General features: G+C 41.2%; 1 protein-coding gene and 1 long non-coding RNA gene across 2 annotated transcripts in view; both read left to right on the top strand.

Annotated features, from left to right (window-relative positions):
- The window catches only part of Sorcs3 (sortilin related VPS10 domain containing receptor 3), a 609,790-nt gene that overhangs the window by 389,972 nt on the left and 204,561 nt on the right, over window positions 1–15,257 (top strand). The window lies entirely within an intron of this gene.
- LOC116103985 lies at window positions 2,041–2,879 on the top strand. Its single transcript, XR_004123648.1, has 2 exons — window positions 2,041–2,384; window positions 2,622–2,879. It is a non-coding gene; the product is annotated as an uncharacterized LOC116103985 (long non-coding RNA).

A 15,257-nucleotide genomic window follows, 5' to 3' on the forward strand; every position in this document is an offset into this window, starting at 1 on the left:
TGTTTCCCTCAAACCTCACAGCTAGTCTGTTATTTGGTCTTGCTTGTGTTTCCTACAGTGCTTACTGTCCATCCCTGAGCCTGTCTCAGGCCTTCCAGGACATGTTGCATCCCCGCTTCCAGAATGCATGCAAGCATTGCTGCTTCTGTCCCTGTGAGCACCACAGTTCCCACATTTTCTGCTCCAAGAGGGCTATCAGCGATCTTTGTATTTTTATCCAGATCATATCGTCTTCTCCTCACATAGATCTCAGGAAATTTGGCCCTGAGGAAAATCACTCTTGATTTTCTCTTAATTTATTTCCTTGTATGTCTCCTGCTCATGAGGCAGGCTAGGCTGACTCCATGACAGGCTTCAAATTGGCAGTTAAGGAGACTAGGCCTAAATCTCCATTTCCAAGAACTGGACAAGTCCGGGTAAGTCTGGGCCTCAGAAGCTGCCCCGATACCTGACCTGAGGCAAGGACAAGGGATCAGCATAAGTTTTCATACTTCCCCAGCAACAGTTTCTAGCCCCTCATGCCCCAGAAATGGTTCTGGAATGTCCCTAGAGATAGAGCCCATGACTAAGACAGAAGTCACCTACCCCTCCCAGAATTCCCCTAAAGTGCCTTAAGTTGGGCTTCCGAGCTCGTGGGGGCATCTCCATGCTTGGATCCCAGCATGGTGCGCTTCTACAGAATTAAACGCACTTTGCTTTCACATACTGTTTGCATCTGGGTATCATTCTTCGGAGCATCGTGGACCGTTACATTTGAATCATGCCAGTCTGCAGTATTCCTTCAATGCACCACAGACATGCCCACTTAGCTCTGTCCCGTCACACTTGCTGTCTCCCAGACGGCTTTTTTTTTTCACTCAGATGCTCACATAACACCTGTTTAGATATGACCTTTTCAGAGAGGTCCGCCCTAGCCACCTCAACAAGTGTCTCTTTCCCTTAAGCTCTGTGACCTTACTCTGCTTTGGTAGTCATGGCCTTTCCTGCATGGCATTCTATAACTGGTCCTCTTTACTCATGGATGCTATATTTGTCAATTTGATGACTTGCTGAAGCATCACCGTAAATCCCCGAAGTCCTGGGCATCCATAGACAGTGAAGAAAATACGGGGTGCCTGATGTCTAGACTTTCCATACAGTTCAGCCAGGGCACAGTATGCTTCCTCGTATCCACTATGCTTGTATCCACTTGTGCTTCCACTTGTATCCACTTGTGCTTCCACTATCCTCACGGCAGTCTATTTGTGCTACATTTTCACATGTTTCTGCTACTGGAAATGTTTTCTCACTTAAAGTGATCCTTAGGTGTAGTGCAGAGGCTGTGTGATGTTCCTAAGCACAAAAGGCTCTGATGCGCGTTGTGGAGAAAATGTGTGTGCTACATAAGCTTTCCTGGAGCCTCTAGTACTCTCTGCCACAAGTCCAGTGCTTGTGAATCAACACAGAATATTAAGTAAGGCGCCTTTAAGCAGAAACAGGCCTGAAGCAAGGTCCTGCACGGATTGTCTGATGAAATGTTGTCTCTAGAGACTCACAGAGGTTTACCCTGCATTTCCTTTAGAAGCAATACGTTTTTGTATTACATCAGCACTCACACCGCCTTTGCAGAGACAGTACCGGGGCTAGCAGAAATCAACTGTGTCCAGATGTGTGGTTATGGCCACACAAATAGACAGTTGCTTTTGGCCCATTTCTCCACTACCATGTAAATTTCATGAAACTAGAGATCAGGTCTGTGTCCCAGAAGGGTCAAATGTAGCCAAGAAATTCTTAGGGTAAAGCTACAAAACAGCAACTTCTCCTTTCAGGGATGTGGGCATTATGCTAATGAGCCCAGCGGGCCAGCACTCTGCAGGAGGGATTACAGGCCTCATTCCCCTCCACTCTGCTCAACAAAGCTGAGTGCTTGGATTCAGAAACTCCACGTGAGGACTGTTCTGAGAATCCCGTGTAGATGCCATCTTTGAGCACATAGGCCATGAACACAGAGAACTAGGTTTCAATCTGACTCCATGCTCTCTTTGTATGTTAAAACGAATGGCTTGGTCTTCTTCTAAGATTGTTTGTTCATTCCATAAAATGAAGATAATTGGGGGTCTGCTGACCAGGAATGAGAGGGTTAAGTAAAGACACTACACTTCACTAGGCTTGCCTGGCGCCATGGCAACACTTCCTGTACATATGTTCTTCATAGCACTATGTACTTTAGGAGCTCAGTCTGGGAAGTAAGGGCAAAGGGACATGAAGCCAAGCCAGGAAGCACTCAGGAGCCCTTAACCACTCTTTAAGATCATCACTGAAGAACAGTAGCTGGCAAAAGACTGCACTGCAACTAGTGTTCATTTGAATGGCCAGATGATCTCCTTCACAGCTCATCTCTAGATGTAAATGTGGCAGTGTTTTAATCAATGTTTTCTTTACAAAACCAATTCATGGGGCAGTCTGACCACCTCTGCTTTATAGTAATGATATTAAACCTGTATTTCTAAATACTAAATCTAGATACTAAATCTGTATTTCTATCACCCGGGGACTGGTAGAACACTTATGCCTGGGAAGTCTACTCCCAAAGGGTCTTGGTTTTAATTTAAATATTAACTTATTTATCTTATGCGACCAAGGCGTCATTGTCACTGGAAACTTCAGGAGACTCTGAGTTCGGAGCCATCGATGAGTCATTAAAGTCTCAAGCAGAAGAACCTCACAGCAGATGCGATCTTCCTACCCTCGCATCTTTTTAGCATCCAGGGATCAAGCACCATTTGGAGACACCAAGCAGATCTTGCCAGGCCTCTTCGCTTATGCACAAAGCTGATCACCCTTGCTGTTACAGGGAAGCCTAATTATCTGTGTAATAAATGAATTTTACTTTCAAGGCATGTAGCCCAGCTGTTGCTCTTGATTTTAGCCGAGGCTGTGTTTTTGCTGTCTCTGCATTCTGATGGTGGTAGCTGAACAGAGTAGCTTCAAGTGGAACAGACAGTCTGACTCTTTGATCAAAGCCTTCTGATAGACAGACGTGAAGTAGGTTTCTAGGAGTCAGAGATCTTTAGTTCACAGTCAAATCTTTGGCTCAATGGTTCTCAACCTGTGGATCATGACCTTTTGGGGGTCACATGACCCTTTCACAGAGGTCATCTAAGACCATCAGAAGGCCTAGATATTTGTATTACAATTCATAACAGTAGTAAACTTATAGTTATGAGCTAGCAATGAAATAATTTTAAGGTTGGGAGTCACCACAAAATGAGGAACAAACTATTAAAAGGTTGCAGCATTAGAAAGGTTGAAAGCCATTATTGTAGTGACCCCTAAAATCAATGTGTGACCTTCTCATCTCTAAGAACTTCAGATGTTCAGCTGGCCCTGTCTACCTGGGATGACATGAGCTTGGTCAGAAATCTCTAAACTTCCGCAAGAATTTTCTAGAACAAGTTCTCCTCTGTAACTCAGCACCTGAGAGTTTTGTTGCGTTGTTGCATCTAAGCTTCAGGTTGGACCCACTGACTTGGAATTTCTAGATTGCGACTGAGTTACACAGGGTTATGAAGTTCCTGGCTTCTTCTGAAGTCCAGGAGCTGCAATTCTGAAGCCAGCCTTTTACCTTTCTCATGTGAGAAAACTTAGGAGTTACAGACTTCTTTCAGCACTTGAGCAATAGCTCAGTCAGTAAAATACCTGCCTTGCAAGTGTGCAAACCTGGATTTGGTCTCCAGAACAGATGTGAAGAAGATGGCCAGGGTGGCATATGCTTATAACCTGAGGCCTGGTGAGGTCGAAACCCACCAACCCAGGCCAGTGAGAGACTTTACCGCAACAAAGAAAATTAAGGCGGGCAGCACTGGAGATATTAGCATGTGAGGTTAACCTTTGGCCTTTACAAATATGTGCATACATGTGCATGTATTCCCACATACAAATGTGCTCCAGCATGCTCACATAAACAGACACACAGGTATAGAGCCTTACACAGAGATCTCTCTCTCTCACACACACACACACTCACACATACACACTCACACACACATACTCACACACACACACACACACACACACACACACACACACACACACACACACGGTCTCAAGGCAGCATAGTGAATTCATTGCATGAATGTGAGAAGTTGGCTGGGAGATTTTTATCATCTCGGTTGGATTTGATCTTGGAGCTGACTTCTCTTCTACCTGGTCTTTCTCTCCAACAGAAGAGCGTAGATGTGCCTACCTGGTGGTGATAAAACTTGTCCACAGTTCTTACAGACTACACAGAGCTGGGACAGTGCCAGTCCCAGTGCAGTCTGAAGCCAAAACAAGGACTAAAGACAACCTAGATTCAAAGTGAGGAAAAAATTCTAGCTCCCCCAGGGAGATGTTAAAAACCCCTTGATAAAGAAAGGACTTAGCTATGGGGAGGGTAAATCTTCCCACAGGGGGTACACAGTCTTGTTCCTTCCCACAGCCTTCAGGTTTCTTTATAAAGCAGCCTTCAGAAATGTCAGGGAAACATGAGTGCGAGCACCTCCTGGGTTCTGTGCCTAAGGTTATTGCTCTTGGATGAAGAATCAAATACTCACATACCTACCTGAAGGGACCAGCCATCTCATCAAGTTTAAACCTCATCTGACACTTTAATTTCCAGATAATATTGCCTTAATCAAAGTGTTCATCCATCTTCTGCTCAAACGAATCACATAACTCCCAGGAGACCCTGCTGAGATGGGAAGCGGCTCCTCCTGGCCGTGGAGAGATCTTATCATGTAATATTATTTCTTACATAAAGCCAACATTTGCTTCAATCTGAATGTCAGTTTTTGGTCTCATTTCTGCCTTTTGCTGCTGTGGGCAGGAAAGCTTGGCTACTGCCCAGCTCAGCCACTTTACACATTCAAAACCACTGCAAACCTTCTGACTGCTCCGTCAGCTTTCTGTCCCGTGTGTCTACAGTTCTCTTAGGGTGAATCTCTGAGTTTTCTGTTCAGTTTCCTTTGTCAAAACCCCTTGATCATTGCTATTGTCTGGTAGGAGTGCTTTGTGTGTCGTATTTGGAACCAGATTTTCTGGAATTGTTCTTGGGAATCTTGACTAAATTTGTATCACCATGGAGCATGAATGTCCCCCATCAGAAAATACGAACAGAAAATAGCAACACATGGAATGAATATACTGGGTCAGAGAAACTAGAGAACATATACTGAAAGGTAAGTCCGGGAAAAATTCCTGGTGCAGAGGTGCAGGAGTCCTGGGTGCAGGAGTCCGGGGTGCAAGAGTCCGGGGTGCAGGAGTTCAGGGTGCAGGAGTCCAGGGTGCAGGGGTCCAGGGCACAGGAGTTCAGGGTGCAGGGGTCCAGGGATCCAGGGAGGCAGGGTGCAGGAGTCTGGGGTGCAGGGGTCCAGGGATCCAGGAAGGCAGGGCACAGGAGTTCAGGGTGCAGGGGTCCAGGGATCCAGGGAGGCAGGGTGCAAAGGTGCAGGGTATAGGGGGTTGTTTCTGTCCTTTGCTTTGCTTCTGAAAAAATGGCTTTGAAATGAACACTATTTTTCTTATATTTAGGAATTATATATATATATATATATATATATATATATATGTAACACAACAATAAAAAAAGAGGCAATATACCACGACAATAAAAAAAAAAGAGGCAATAAGCCATGAATTTGAGAGAGGGCAGTGTTTGTAGGGGCTCATGGGAGCAATTGGAGATTAGAGGAGGAGAGGGGAAATAATGAGTTTGTATTTTAATTAAAAAAAAAAACTTTTAAAAATCAAAGAATTTTGCATTTTGAATGAATTTACATTCTCTGACACATCATTACTCCTAAAATCCTAAGCGACGTTAATGCCCATATTTCCAGAGACTTGTGTTTCTTGAAGCAAGAACAGTAGTCTTCATTCCTCTGAAGTGAAGGGTGGCTCTTAGTGTTTGACTAGAGATAGTGGTTTAAATTAAACATGTGAACCAAAACTTGAGTTCTTCTCAGCTCAGAATTCTGTAGATCTAGGCCTTTGAGAAGAAATGAAACAAAACAAACAAACAAACAAAAAAACAAACACTGACCTTGGAATAGAGTTTAAGCCAAATTGGACAATGCCAAGGGCTGGGGAAGCAGGCAGGAAAGCGCAAGCTAACAATAGACTGTGATGTGAAGCCAAGCCATTAAGGAGAGAGAAAACACAGCCAAAAAGCAGGGAGGAGAATGTGAGCCACACCAGTAGAGTCAGCTCACCTCACTGAGAAACAAATCTTTTTGCTCAAAGGGTATGGCTTAATATGAACCATTTCTGAATTGTAATGTCTAAAAATGAATGGGCTCTGATTGCAGCGGGAAATGGTCAAGGGAATGGGGCCGTGGAGACAAAAGGAGGGATTTTAGTAGATACTACATAAATTGTTTACAAAATTGTTTTACATGACTATTAGCCTAGAAAATACTCCTCAGCATAAAAGAGGATGAAAGGAATGGTGAAAATGATTTGTAAATAGAGGCACTAGCTAAACTCGAGATTCAATGTCAGCCATTCACAGCATACTCAAATGAACCGTTATTTCTTCAAGGTTATATGAACTTGCTTTTCTTTTAACATCATGCAACTAACAAAAAAGTCATCATAATTAGAAAAGTGAACACTGAACTGGAGTCAGACCCTTTGTTTTGAATTTCACTTACAAAACTAACTAGCTATGAGCAGGTAACCCATGTTCTCTGACTGTCTTAGTTAGGGTTTCTATGGCTGTGATGAAACTTAGTGACCAAAAAGCAAGTTAGTGAGAAAGGATTTATTCTACTTACACTTCCACATTGCTGTTCATTACCAAAGGAAGTCAGGACAGAAACACAAACAAGGCAGGAATCTGGGGACAGGAGCTGATACAGCCATGGAGGGTGCTGATTACTGGCTTGCTTCCACTGACTTACTCAGCTTGCTTTCTTATAGAACCCAAGACCACCAGCCCATGGAATGGCATCACCCAATCTGGGCAGGACCCTTCCACATTGATCGTTAATTGAGAAAATGCCTTACAGCTGGATCTTGTGGAGGCACCTTTTGAACTGTGGTTCCTTCCTCTGTAATGACTCTAGCTTGTGTCAAGGTGCCACAAGACCTGCCAGTACACTGACTTAGATCATCTAGATGTCAGAGCACCTGCCTGGACCATCTCTGAAGCTTCTTTAAGTTGTTAAAACGGATGGTTCTCTGGTCCTACGTGGCTATCCAGTAGGATTTAGCTTCTGAGGTAATTTGTAGACCTTAGAATCTTAGATGATATTTTTTTTTCTATTGCCTTACATTTTACCTAAGAGCAACAGTCTGAAGCATGCCTATTGGCTACAGCCAGGACACCCAGTCCCTAGTTGTTTATCAACCATTCTTCCTCATAGTAATGAAAAATGTCCCTCTGTGAGGGAAGAGCTGAAATAGGTATGTCATAGGGGTAGAATATTTTTCTAGATGATCCAGGTCACCTGAAGATCTGTGTAGATCACTGTCATTAATTCTAAGCACATCCATGTCTTAGAAAAGACTGCAAGACATGGGCCTATTTGGCCTTTCAAACAGCTCAAGGTCAGATGTGAGATTTGTAATGGAACACTTTATTCCCTTTGGGGGTTAGGTATGTTTTGATAAAGAGCAGTAAGAAGTCTTCAATCTGAGATTGTTTGCTTTGTTTATAAATATCCTGCCTCCCTGGACCCCAGCCAAGAATTCTTTCATAGGCAAATCTCACGAAGTTTCCCCTAAAAGCATTTATTTCCCGACTTCAGGATTGTAATTTGCTTTTGGGGTTTCTGATAGGTAAGTACCTACCTGATTACATCACTCTGCCCCCAATTTTGGTTGTTTCTACTCTGAAATGTTAATATCCTAATCTGTTGTACCCTTCCAGTACATTTTGATGGTGTTGTCTCCTTCCTTTCCTCTCGAGTCTGGTAGGCCATCTTCTTTGGTTCTCTTTCCATCTCTGCTTTATCTTCATTGAGCTCTGTCTGGCCCTTGGTGATCGGGGCCAAGTGAACTGTATTCTTGTGGAGAATGACATCATGCTTCTGTTTTATTTTCAGCATCTCTCGTAACGATAAGATATTTCATCTTGGTTATCTACAAGGATGAGGTGGAACTCACTCTTCAAGCCAAAACCTACTCATCCCTGATGCCTGGGCTTTGAGCCATCCCAGAGGGCAAAGCTGAGCATGGCTCCTGGTGCTGCATGAGACTCTGGGCTTCACTTAACTGCTGACACATCTCTCTTCCTGCCTACAACTTGACTTTCTAGGGGGGACAGGCATTGTATCACTCATGACTGTCACCATATGTAGAATCCTATGACTTTGAGCCTTGCACGTATTGGGTGCTCTGATAATACTGAATAGATGGTTGAGCAAAATGCTCTCAATGCACTGACTACAGATAGTAATTTAATTCAGTTCCAAAATTTTCAGTTAGCTTAGTCAAAAATGATCCCAGTGTCTAAGAACAACATACATTATTGAATGGAATGCATTTTACAATCTAGAGACTTAGAAATTGGATAAAAGAAAGTTTGGAGAGGAGATTCTCAGACAAAATATGAGATACTCAATTAAGTTTGGATTTCAGATACCAAAGTGTGGATCTAATATTTCATGAGAGATACATAAACTGTTACTTGTATTTTTTATAAAATTAAATTTGGTTGATAACTGCATATTCTAACCACGATTCTTGAGGCAAGTAAACAGGGACAATGACACTGCCCCGAGGCAGCATCTGCCCATCTGGGTCAAATCATATCTTACTTCTGAATTACATTAAACATTTGGATATTTTGCCAAAATGGTTATTAAAATGAAGATTTCACAGAAAAATCTGAATTTTCAGACTCCCTTAAACAAGATAGAATCTAGTGATCCTCCATCAGCTTTTGATAAGTCCAGCATTAGATAGGGTCTTTCCCTGTGGGCTCTCTGCCTCTCATGAGCCTTGTGTACAATGCCCTCTGCTGAGTGTCATTGCATTTGCCCCTGAAAGTCAAGAGGAAAGAGAGACCATTTTTGTCTTTTGCCTCTATCAAAATCAGGGAAATAGAAGGCAGTCTTAGAGGGCCAAGGATTTCGATATAAATTAGAAAATCTTCCTCTTGAGTAAGATTCTCTGTATTAAGTGCCAGCGAGATGAGCCTGTGTCTAACAAGAACAAATAGCAATACTGTTCTCACACAGTCCTTACAGGGCACACTATGGAGTTCAGAGTCTTTTAGTCCTGCATTCTCAAGTGAATGCAAGACTCTTGAAGGCAGACAGTTTTTGCTCATCTTATTTATAGAAGGTATCCCCAAACCCAAATATAATGGGTAGGTTTTAATGGATGCATGATTTGTATTTGTTAAAGAATGATAGAAGGAATTCATCAGAGGGAAATATAAAGAGCAATTCCCATGGGTAGAAATTTTCAAGAAGGAAAGAGAAACATTACACTCTGTCAAGTGATGGGGCTAAGGGAACACCATATGCCTCTTTTAGATAAATGCTTTCATAGGAAAAAATGTCTCCCAAGGGCTGGGACAAAGGCTGTAGTCTATTCTCTGAAACTTGAAGGAGCATTAATGGGGTTTGTTTTCTCTCATAATGAAGCCAGGATTCCTTCAGAGACTGTTGGAGGCTCCACACGGAGGTGCACTGGAAAAAAGTCTCTAGAACTGTCCCTGAATTCTCTCTGTTTTCTTGCAACCACTGTCACAATCCCTGCAGTCACACATTCCACATTCACCTTTCTGCCATCAAAGAAAAAGGCAGAGACTACCTTCTTTAGAGTAAAAAGTGTGTGTGTGTGTGTGTGTGTGTGTCTGTGTGTGTGTATGAAACCCGTGACCTTGTGCATGTTAGGAAATCTCTACCACTCAGTTACACACTTAGCCTGCTTATCTTATCTCAGAGACAATAGTTTTCAAAAGTCATCATGTGTGACCTGAATTCTTTAGCTTCTTGAGGGTATATAAACATCAAGTATAGACTTCCTGTAAGTGAGAATTTCTATGTAGGCATTTTTCAATACATCCTTTCCTTCTTAGTTGGAGATAGACTGTCTAGAAGGGAAGCTGATCTGAACACCAAATTCTCCTTTAAAAGACATATTCTCTTGCCTCTTCTGAATGTATTTGTTATTTACATATGATTATTATGATCCATAATTCTTACAAAATATCTTTGGGGTTCTGGTTTTTTGAAAAAAAAATGCATGGAGCAGAGACATGTAGCCGAATAGTATATGTTTTCCAGGTACAGAGACAGTGATCTGACTCTAAAGGAGACCTTGTTTGTATAATTAATGGCTTTATTGAAATAAAGGGTGGCAGAGAGATGCATCAAGACCTGCTTTTCTTCCAGATGCCTGCTCCCTTGCTATGCAGTGCCTTCAGCACTTTCCTTGAACTGAGAACACAAAATACCACAAGCTACTATGTTAGAACAGAGAATTGTCTCATATCTCTGGGGGGTAGAATTCTAAAATGAAGACATTTGATAAAGGTTCAAATGCCTTCCAAACCATTGGAGCGAGGTGTTTGTCAGCCACCAGAGGCAGTACTGGGCTTGTAGCTGCTTCGCTTTGACTGGCTGTCTTCCAGTGACAATCACCCCATCCCAGTGTCTGACAGGCTGTCTTCCAGTGACAATCACCACATCCCAGTGTCTGACTGGCTGTCTTCCAGTGACAATCACCCCCATCCCAGTGTTTTCCTTTTATCCTCCTCAGTTACTATCTTTTCCCATTGGAAGACTCCAGTCCCATGGATTAGGGCCCATGCTAATCTCAATTTTACCTCATTGCTTCTGCAAAGGTCCTATTTCTACATAAAATAACTTTCTCAGGCCTTGGGCATAGAAGACTTCACCATGTCTCTGTGTCAGCTCTCGCTGATGCCTGATGCTTCTAATGACCTTGCATTATTTTATTGAACTTAAATCTCAGGTATAACTTGTTGCTTTCCCTACAGAATATTCTATTGATTGAATTACCTCTTTAGTCCGTGAGCTCTCAGAAGCCTTTCCTTGGCAGGCTAATATAATTATGGAGCTAATAACTGAATCAATAAGGACAAGTGCTTGTTCTTCTGTATTTTCAGCATTGTGATGACTCATTCTGAAGTGTGTGTGTGTGTGTGTGTGCGTGTATGTGTGAGTGTGTGTGTGTGTGTGTGTGAGAGTGTGTGTGTGTGTGTGTGTGTGTGTGTGTGTGTGCTGTTTTTGTTGTTGCTATGTGTTTGTTAGGAAACCAGAGGGAATGATATATATCAAAGGTAGGGAAAGGAGAAAATCTGATTAGTGTCCAGTGATGTCTGGGAATGATGTCATTGTCAGAGGGTGGCATGAAGCAGAATACAGAGGAAAATATGGCTTCATTTATATAGCACTTTACAAAAATGGTCTGATTTAGGGATATTTAGTATTTCCAAAACACCCAGTATTTTAATGTTGCATAAAGAACATTGATTGAAACCATACAGGCTGAATAAACATCCTATGAGCTTATCCCATTGCTTATCCAAGTAAGAATGCATCACCATGCATGGAAATTTATGTGAAATGTAATTTTATTGGAAGTATCCTATTATTTTGTCTAATGGTAATTACCCTATTTAAAAAAACTGGTTTTAATTCTTGTCCTTTCAAGAATAAAAGTATAGTAATATGTCCATTATAATAAAAATCCTTCCATATAAAATATGCATGGAATGTACTTATATAACTGCTGATGTATAATATCCATCCACTGTAAACAAATAACTGAAATGATTCAAATATTTAAATTACACACACATATACATACACACAAAATATCAAACACAGATACTCACTCCCATATACACATACATACACAATTCATTTTACTGTAATTTAGAGATGACCATTGTTAATTTGGATTGTTTATTCTAGCATATTTCAGATTTTAATAGTTAAGTCAACATCTTTTATTCTTTTGTGTTTGAACAGTATAATATGAATGTTTTCATAACATTAACATTCTTTTTATACTTCGTTTTGCAAAATCACCATTTTATCTCCTTTTGAATGTTACAGTTTAACTATAAAAGTCATTTAGGTTCATTATAATTATTAAAGTGTAGATGACATAAAGACGAAAGGCCTAGTGTTCAATAATTTGTCAGAGACTGCAATGACATACATTCCAGGGTCATAAAATTATATCTAATTCTATCTTCCATCAGCCATCATGTTTCTCACCATTGTAACCCTAGTTCTTAGCTCAGTGGCTACAGTATGAGAGCTGTTTTACATACTTTCTGTGAATAAATGCGTAAGTGCATGAATGATTAAATGGAGAAGATGAACAAGTCTCTGAATGAAGGGGCTACAAAGACCTAGCTCATGGTAGAATAAAAATACATTTCAGGCTCAGCAACTCACTTTATATTGAGACAGAAGGTAGCTAAGCCTGGGCCTTTAATGAATGGGAGACTGTTCTTTCTATTCATCCAAATCTGCCCATGGGCAGAAAATTCAATTTAATTTTCTCCTCATCAGTCAAGTTAAAGAGCTGAGAAAGCAAAACCAGAAACAATGGAGGAAGCTAGAACTGCTCATCCTTTCTGTAGTAGGAAGATCATGCTATGAGAAGAGCTATGCTTCTTTCTCTACAGAATGGTCCCTAGGAAGCACATTCCTTCCAACATGCCCCTTCAGGGTAGAAGGAATGGGAACCCCCACAAAGGGTAGAGACTCCAGCATGCAGAGCAAGCCTCTGGGCTTCCTCCTGTTGTCAAAATTTGAAGACATGACGCAGTCATCTCTTGCTATGACTAAATTCAAGTGTGACAAAGGTTGGACTTTGCGTCATACCTGATTCAGGAGCCTCCTACATTTAAATGGAAAACATGCATCTTCAGTCTGAGCATCAGGCCCTGCCATAACTGCATGGGAAGAAGCATGTGCTTTCTTGAAGACCTACTTAGAAAAGTCAGTTCTTGCAATTATATATATTGATAGCTCCTTCCTAATAACTGGTCCGCCCCATCTGATTTCCAGTATATAGATACGGCAGAGAAACAACAGAAATAGAGATAGGCAGATTGAAAAGACAGGCCAGAAGATAGATGGGCAGAAAAACTCTACCTCCATTTAGCCTGCAATAGCCATCATGTCCTTTCTTCAATCTAAGAGTGCCTCTATAAGCCAGGGTGGAGATATTAGTCATTTGGGTCCCAGTTGTCCTTTTGTTCTTATTGTCCCTTCGTCTTCATCAATCTCTGTCCAGCTTCTTACCTGTTTATGCTAGATGCCGCTAAAGGATCAGCTAAAGATTTGCTTATTCTTGGAATCTCATTGTTCCATTTCTACTTCTGTTAATGAATCAGGTCTCTCTCTGTCTCTCTCTCTCTCTGTCTCTCTCTCTCTGTCTCTCTCTCTCTCTGTCTCTCTCTCTCTCTGTGTGTGTGTGTGTGCACATATGTTCCAATACCAGTTTCCCCTATTCCATGGCACATGGCATATCTGCATGTATTCTCAGAAGAGTTAATGCTTCTTTCCTTTCTAAAGAATTAGATGTGAAGAGCAGGAAATCAAAGTCCACACACTCTCACTGATTTATAGAATCTTAAGCTGGCCTCAAAGAATAGTCAAATGCAGATGGCCTTTCGAGGCCAGAAGTTAGGGTTGCAGAAATACTGACTAAAGGGAAAAGTAATCTACACAGGAGAAGTCCATTCTAGTGACTGCTTCCCAGAGCAGGCACGCGATCAACACATTGCAGGTTTTATCAGTGTTTTAACGTTACAGGTGGTAACCATGGTTACTTTGGTGATATAATGGATTTATTGAGCCTAACTCAATCGTTTTACAACTTAATTATACATAAAAGTGTCCCATTGCACCGATAAATATATAACACATATAATAATTATTTTTCAATAAAAATTATAAGATTTGTTGTTGGATGAGACCTAAGTTAATAGTTTAAAGTCAGTGTTGCCTTATTCTCTAAATTAACACATGAAGGATAATAGGAGCCAGGGTACTGGTGTTGCCTGCTTCCCCTACATAGAGAATTGCGGAGATAGGAATTCCCATGGAGTCACGGAGAGAGATCACAATCTGCGTAAATACTGTGAGAACTACTGTCGTGTTGGTGTGGGATGGCAGAGACTCACGATCTGTTAAACTGGGAGAGTCATGCTGGTTTTGGGTGGCATTGCCACAGTCACCTTTCACCATCAAATGTGGATGCCTTCAGATGGAAAATGGAACTGATAGCACACACCCATGACTATCTTATATAATAGTTTGAAAACCCAAAGTACGCATCAATAGTATCAATCTATATGTCTTTATAACTTTACGGAAGTAACTAATTTTGACAGTAGAAAATTATAATTTTTCATGGTGCCACTTCTCAATAAGTAGCAGCCTGATAAAACATAAAAGCATCAATTGGCCAAGTTATTTTTCTGAATGCCATAAATATTTTTGAGATTATCATGTGATGTGAAATTATGGACTTGCAACCTGGTCACATGACCTGATAGTGAGGTTCTAGAGAGTCCGACCTTACAGATGATAGCTAGACGGATGCTATTTGGGATGTTATTGCACACACTCCTATTTCTGAATGTGAAGGGCCATCTGCTTCACTGCTGCATTCCTCGGATTTCCCCAACAGTAGAATTTTGTGTGCAAACTCCCCAAATACGATATAATGATCATGACAGACTAGGTTCAAAATTCTTAGAAGGAGAGTTGTGGTGTCATTAGAAAGTTTAAGTCCTGGATCTTTTAACACAAATTCAACTTCTTCAAGACTGAATTTCTGAAAATAGGGCTCACGTGTGAAGTGCTGGGTAGCCCAAAGCCACTCTCTCTCTCACACACAGATGACAAAAGCATATAAATGCTACCCTGGTGAAATACTGCTTTTTCAGAAAAACAATAGCAACCATTAAACAAGAGGCAGATAGTAGATGCAGTAGTAGAATTGTGAACAGAATGATCATGTCTATTTTGATGGATCAGAGAATGGTCATGAGCTAGGGTTTGATGTTGTTAATCACTACTTTGATCTAAGCTATATGAGTCTGGAATATTTGAAAGCACAACATGATAGAATTACCAATACCATCACCATCACCATTCACTGTCATATAGAATCAGCCTTTGTGCTTTAATTTACTTATTTTATTGAAAGTGACTTATGGTCACTTTCTCACAGGTTATTATGGAGTATAGTTACACCCATAAAACAAGTGGCTATGGAATCTGAGTATGCTG

The sequence above is a fragment of the Mastomys coucha genome, unplaced genomic scaffold (genome assembly GCF_008632895.1).
Source record: "Mastomys coucha isolate ucsf_1 unplaced genomic scaffold, UCSF_Mcou_1 pScaffold21, whole genome shotgun sequence".
Taxonomy (NCBI): Eukaryota; Metazoa; Chordata; class Mammalia; order Rodentia; family Muridae; genus Mastomys; species Mastomys coucha.